The sequence below is a fragment of the Monodelphis domestica genome, chromosome 1 (genome assembly GCF_027887165.1).
Source record: "Monodelphis domestica isolate mMonDom1 chromosome 1, mMonDom1.pri, whole genome shotgun sequence".
In the NCBI taxonomy this organism is placed as follows: domain Eukaryota; kingdom Metazoa; phylum Chordata; class Mammalia; order Didelphimorphia; family Didelphidae; genus Monodelphis; species Monodelphis domestica.
Genome location: NC_077227.1, coordinates 64,118,607 through 64,125,560, shown reverse-complemented (window position 1 = coordinate 64,125,560; position 6,954 = coordinate 64,118,607). Strand labels below are relative to the sequence as shown.

The 6,954-nt window shown below is 39.6% G+C and overlaps 1 pseudogene; it reads right to left on the bottom strand.

Moving 5' to 3' along the window:
* Window positions 1-243: 243 nt before the first annotated feature.
* Window positions 244-2,710, bottom strand: LOC100012398 (RNA N6-adenosine-methyltransferase METTL16-like; annotated as a pseudogene).
* Window positions 2,711-6,954: the final 4,244 nt, after the last annotated feature.

Sequence of the window (6,954 nt, the reverse complement as noted above, 5' to 3'; positions counted from 1 at the left end):
AAGGCTTACCATCAGAAAGTTGGTCCTCAAGTGATGAATTTTGTTTTGACTATATGACTGCATAAAGAAAATAGGAATTCCCAATGTGGATCATGAGTCCCCAGGGAGTACTAGAAACTTATCAGTGGAATACAGGGCATAAATAGTAAATAACTACACTTTCCTGTGGAAACAAACATCCCCTCTTCTGTCTTGGAACCAATATACAATATTGATTCCAAGACAAAACATAAGTGCTTTAAAAAACACACACAATTGACTGCTAAATAAAGTGGATCTTGGAAATAAGTATGATGGGAACTCAGATCAATAAAACTATAAATCTATGGGGTAAGGAAAGGAAATACTCTTTTTTGGGTGTTACAAATCTGTGTTGCCCTAACAAAAGGGTCAAAAAGAGATAAAATTTGTGTTTCAAGTAAATGAGATCCTGGCAAAAGATAATGGAAAGAAGACAGAATGGCTCAACCTTTATTTTATTTCTGTTCTTATTCTCATACACACACACACACACACACACACACACACACACACACACACACACACACACACACACACATATGGTAGAGTTTCAAAGTATTAGCCAATAGTTTGATCTTAATTTCCTGGTAGCTTTTTTTTATTGTTATTGATACCCAGGACATGTCCTCTGGTGTCACTTCACAGGGATTCCCAACATCTAAAAAATAATCCATTCCAATATTGATCCACTGGAATAGTCTTTTAAAAAATTAGTGTTATTGTCATTCTTTTCCCCCTGAATTAGTAAAAAGAAGTTTTTAGTAAAGGCATGTTGTCTTACACTGACTGACCCAGCTGTGCCAGGAGGTTGTTATGGCTAACTAGCAACAAGCCTGAAAATCTGGTTATGTAAATATGTACAAAGCTGGTTCATTAAATCCCTATTCTGGCCCTCAACTCAATGCATTTCTATTACTGTATCATTGTTTGCCTCCTTCTTGACATTTATTAAACACTTAAACAAATAATGTCCAAGGGTCCCTGTAGAATTTTTCTCTTTTTGAGTCACTATATTGGTGACTTCTTCAGAAGCATCTAGCTCTTCAGTGGCACAGAGAGAACCCCTGGAACATTCTAAGTTCTCTGTCGTTACCTTTTTCTCAGTCCCTTCCTCCACTGGCTCTAGGCTACTTCTCCTTGGTCTGGATGGTGACTTTTAGACACAGTTGTTTCAGCTCCACACATGGCAGACATGAGTGGGGAGCTCTCATCAGTACTCTTGGACCCATCTGGGTTATTTTCAATCTCTTTGGACATGGGTTTCTCCTCTTCCATAGCTTGGATGAAGTCTTCAGAGGCTCGAGGAATTTCTCTTAGTTGCCTCACTCTCTTTTTTCTTTCTCCTTAAATGAACCCAAGAGTTTTCTACAGCTGTTAGGAAAAGACTAACTTCCTCCTTTCCACAGGGAACTCTTATATGCTGGACCTTCAGATCAGTGAGGATTTTTTCAAGCCATGTTGTAATAACTGCTATCCCTTCCACAGTCTCTGAGCCTGCAGCAGAAGCTTTGAGGGATAACTCTTTCAGTGTGGCTACTAAGATCACAAATGTAATGGGCTGCCTTGGTTTTTCTAATTTTCTTCTCTTAGATGGAGGTTAAGGTACTGTCACACCATCATAAAAGCTCCAAGCCAAAGCCCATGTCATTGTGTGTCCCTGAAAGAATTCAGTGTGTGTCTTTGGGGACCCCTTGTATGTGAAGCTCTTCCATTAATGGAGCCAGACAGCATTTCTTTCCAATCATGCAACTGTACCATCTCAGTCTCTTCTTCAGCTGCAAACTGTAAGGGATGATTCTTTTGACAAACTCTAATTCACCTCCTTCTGCCATGATTTCTGTGATACCCCCAGTGTTTACAGAACTTGGGGGAGGCCTACGAGGATTTCGAGAGTTTATTCCCCTGACTTCCAATTGGTTGACAAAAAAAGGAGGTTGCACATGCAAAAATCATAAATGATCTCAGATTCCTCTTTAAGAGCATCCATTAGGAGTGTCTTCTGTGGTACTTTAACCACTTTTATGAGATCAGATAAATTATTCTGTTACACAGTTTTCTTAGCATAATTAAAGCACATATCATCCACTTCTGTTGCAAGGAAATATCAGCCATTAAAAGTTGCTCCAAGTAAAGGATAGATGCAAGATGCTCCTGTACCAATGTCAATCCCCTGGTGATGGGCACTTCTGGCTGCATCCCAACAGCCAATCAGATCTTCCACCCAGTGAATATAATTGAGACAAAGTGGAACCGGAGGAATGAGCCTTTCCAATGGAATATCAATGGAAAGTCCAAAGTCTCCTTTTAAGAGAGTCCAATTCAAAGATCTGACAGCTTCAGGGTCTTTGAAGTTAAGACTGACTCTTCCAGTCAGATATATCCGGACATGCTGCTTAAAACCTGGGTACTTGGATGCCAGATATGCAAAGTCAGGAGGCTTATCCTTGTACCTGTTCCTAACATGCATCGATTTATTCAAAGCCATCCTTTTTGGAGTGTCAATTTAAGTGATAAGATTCTATATCATATGTATTCCTTAGTGTTATGGTAAGATGCTAGTCATCTTCCTGGGTGCAACTAATATGGTGGAGATCAAGAGGCTGGTTTTCTAAAAAGATGGTTCCCAAATCTGGTTTCACTATACCCCAAGGTGTCTTCACTTGTCTCAAGGGGTTGAAGAAATCTTCCCTCTCAGAGTCAACACTTCGTTTTGGTTCTAAGGCAGAAGAGCAGTAAGGGCTGGGCAATTGGGATCAAGTAACTTGCCCTGGGTCAAATAGGCAGGAATACATTAATTTCCAAATATATACAGCTCCCTCTCTTATAAGTCCCCTGTCACTCGCTTCGAGATGCCACTGCCACCTCCGCCTTCTCAGGTGCCTGCAACCCCTAGTAACAAATGCAAGGATGATGCCACCAGTGTGCTGCCATCTTGAACTGTGGGCTGCATGATCTTAATTTCTAGCAAAATTTTGAAGTGAGCTATCATTTTTGGTGGGCATTCAGAAAGGAAGGCAGTTATGACAACTGTGAACCCATGTGATTTTATCAAGACCAGGAGATAATAGTTCTTACCTCTCTGGAAGTACTCTAACAAAGGGTAGATGGTCAACTAACCCCCAGAGAAGTACATGGTAGCACTGATTCACTTTTAAGAAAGGGATGGCTGACACAGCCTGTGAGGTCCCTTTAAACCATAGTTTCTGGGGTTCTGTGAACTTTGTCTTAGAAGGAAAATTAGTCCAACCCTCAGGTTGGATCAGCCCTAGAAAACAGCTTTTAAATTAGCTAATGATCTTTAATTTCTATGTTATGAAGTGGAATGAGGCTAACCAGAATGATGGATGTTTGTGGACCTTTTCTACAATACTCTTCTAGAAGACTAGGATTTTGACAGGGGATGGGAGCAAATCAATGGAAGCCCAAGAGGCTGTGGGATTTTTCCCAACTCACTCATCTTAATTAGCTTTCCACACTGACTGTGCAAAGGGCTCTTTGGGCCCTGGCTTCATGCTGCTCTGAGGAAGGAAGTGATTAGGATCTGGCATTTGCTTTTCTCTGGCTGCAGCCTTGAAGGAATGGTTTCAGAGCATTGCTCTCCTTCCCCTTCAATTGTTACTGTTAATGATGACATCCAGAAGGAATCATTAAGATCATGGAGCTGTTCAAAGAAGACTTCAGGCAAACTGCATGTAGCAGCATCCTTCATCCTCTGCTTGCTCACTGCAAGGTACCAGCTCCCTCCTTCCTCTGCCCACTCACTGCCAGGTTCCAGCTTCCTCCATTTTCTGCTCAGTCATTTCCAGGTTGGAATCTTATATTTTATGTTTTGTAACTACGTAATCCTGGGCAAATGGCTCTAGGTTTAGAGTCAGGAAGATAAGAGTTTCAATCAGGCCTCAAACATTTACTAGTTATATGACCCAGGACAAGTCAGTTAACCTTGTTTGTCTCAGTTTCCTCATCAGTAGAATGAATTGAATAAGAAATTGCAAACCACTCTAGTATCTCTGCCAAGGAAATCTTACTGAACTCTTCATTCCAATTCAAGTGAAATATTATAACTCTAAACTTACCTGTCCCACTCCTGCCTTTTTACATTTACACATGCCCTCCACTTGCTATGCCTGAAATGTATTCCCTTCTTATCTTAGCCTCTCAGAATCATTATATTCCTTTAAGTCTCAGCTTAGGTGTGGCAACCTGCATGACACCATCCACAATCTCCTCAGCTGGTAATACTCTTGACTAAATTTTCCTTGTATTATACTTACTGGTGTGTGCCCTACATAACCCTCCACCCTTCATTAAAATGTAAACTCTTTGAGGTCAGTTATTCTTTCCTTTTCATCTTTGCATCCCTAGTGCTTGGCTCAATGCCTTGTATATCAATAGATATTTAATAAATGTGTTGAATGCAACTGTAGTATACCCAAAATAAGATCACTATTTCTCTATGCCTGTGCTTTGCCATACAGTGGTAATGGTCTCAAAAATTGTTGATGGCTCTTTATATGCTAAATGGCCACTGACTAGTTCATCTTTCAAATTCTTATACTGTATTTATTTAAATTTGTCCCTCTCCCAAAAAAGTTTGCTTAGATGGAAAGCTGATCAAATATTTTCAGGCTTTTCCATCACTAATGAGGTCTATCTGTTAAACTACTTTTCATTTGTTAATATCTCTTTTTGACATTTAAAGTTCTTCACAATTTGCCTTTAATTAACCTTAAAAACATGACACATTACTCAACTTTGAATACTGTATTCTCTAGCCAAACAAATTTAATTTCTGTTCCTAACTCACACAACATTCCATATCTTGACTCCAGAGTCTTTGACTGTCCCCATGCCTATACTATATTCCTTTCTCACCTCTGTCTTTTGGAATCTCCAATCTTCTTCAAAGCTCAGCTCCCAGATCTGCCTCTATTTTATGTCTTTTCTAAATCATCTCCTATAGTGTCCTACAGACACTGAAACCTCCTGCTCTTGAAATTGCTTTATGTGTATTTACTTTGCTCATATTTTAAATCCACTTAAATTTGTACCCACTATTTTACCAGATAATATAAGCACTTTCAGGGTGAGGAATATAACCGTTGCCTTTGTTTCTCCATTTATTGTGCATGGCAGGACATGATAAATTTTGAGTGATTGGTGGCTTACACCTTTTATGTCTTATTCTTGTTTATTCTTTGTCTCTAGCAGCAATTTTTTTTGTTTCTAATTTGCCAATTCTATTGATTTGAAAATTAGGAAACTAATAATAATAACTTGGTTAGGATAACCAAGCTTATTTGAATTGAATGTAAAACAAAACCCTCTGAATAAGGGCCTGAGGGGTTCTCTTTTGAGTAAAGAACTTTATATAGCCTTGGACTGACATCCATTTTGGCTACTCCAATTCCTATTTGTTTACTTGTTAATGACCGGATAAGTGACATCTGAGTAGTTCAAGTGATCCATGAAAATAGATGACATTTATTTACTGGTTTAAGGTATATGAAGTACTCTATCAAACCTTACAGGTACCCTGTGAAATAAGTTCGACATGAAATGTCATATGGTACTAAAAATGGACCATTAATCCAAATGGTAGAGTGGTTGACTCATTCATCTTAGTTCACCCTATTGGGACAGCATTTCACCACCCAACTTGGCAGCTTGCCAGGCACTGAAAGGCTTAATACATGAGTCCTGGTAGCTTTGGACATGTCCTTGCCCTTAACTTAATCTTGAGCTTGGATCTGGATTCACTGTTTGGGAGTTGCTTGTCTTTGGATTAAGAGAAACAGGTTTCTTGGGGCCCCTGATCCACTTTCCATCTCATATTTCTTAGGAATAGCTCCATTTTTTTTGGTTCTAGTCTCAGGGACCCTTCCCAGCAGGGCACGAGGAATTATGGATTATAGGTCCTTGAAATAGAACAATGAATCAGGAGTGGATTGGGCAGTGCTATTTCCACACAGAAAATGAAACATCATGTAACACAGAAGCATGGAATGATTACAATCTATTGAAAAGGTAATATTTAAGCCTCATGGGAACACTGGTTCTAGTGCTACTCATTTGTTATTTTACATTTTACCTCCTTTCCTCTGAGTGCTACCCAGTCAAAAACAAAGCCTCTCTCTCTCTTGACTCTTGAGCCATTCCCTTTAGGAACATCTACCTCTGCCCAGTTTCCACAGCTCTTGCTGCTTAACATGCTCCAGTAGTAGGTATTCTGCTGTTCAGATGCCCCAGAAGAAGGGGAGATGCTAGCTGCCTTTAGAGTTATTTGAGCTTCTCAGGAAGAGAGATTATGTAACTGCTCGCTTGGTTTTGTCTTTCTTTATAGTCCCAGTATTTAACAACAATGCCTGACACATAGTAGGTATTGATAAATGCTACTTTGCTTGTTGACTGACTGATTGACAAGGCTTTATACCAAAGTAAAGAAGATATAAGCAGAAGGCATTCCCATCCCAGAAACAGGACTATGTAGGAAGTCATGAACTCAAAACTCGTGGTCCAGGAAAGGGGAAAGTCATTCCCTTACCGACCCTCTGTAGTTCAAATATTTTTTTATTTTTATATTTCAAGGCCAGCAGGAAGAGACCTGAGGGCCAGAGATTGCCCCTTTTATAAAGTCTATGAAGTTCTAGCTTAGTAACAAATGAAAAGTGTCCTGATGGCCAATAGGAAGCAATCAGAGGCTATTTGTGCCTTCTCTGAAGTAAGGCAGAAAAATGGAACAGCTTATATATATCTTGTATCCTCAAGGGGTTGCTACAGAGGCTGTTCCCTAAATTGTGAGACCTGAGTAGAAGTACAAAAATGAAATCTAAGATTTAAGGTTCTCAGTTTAATACTAATTATCTGTAAACTAGGAATAAGGAAGAGAGAATTTGGTAAGTGGGTCCCAAACTCTTAGGGGAAAAGGCAATA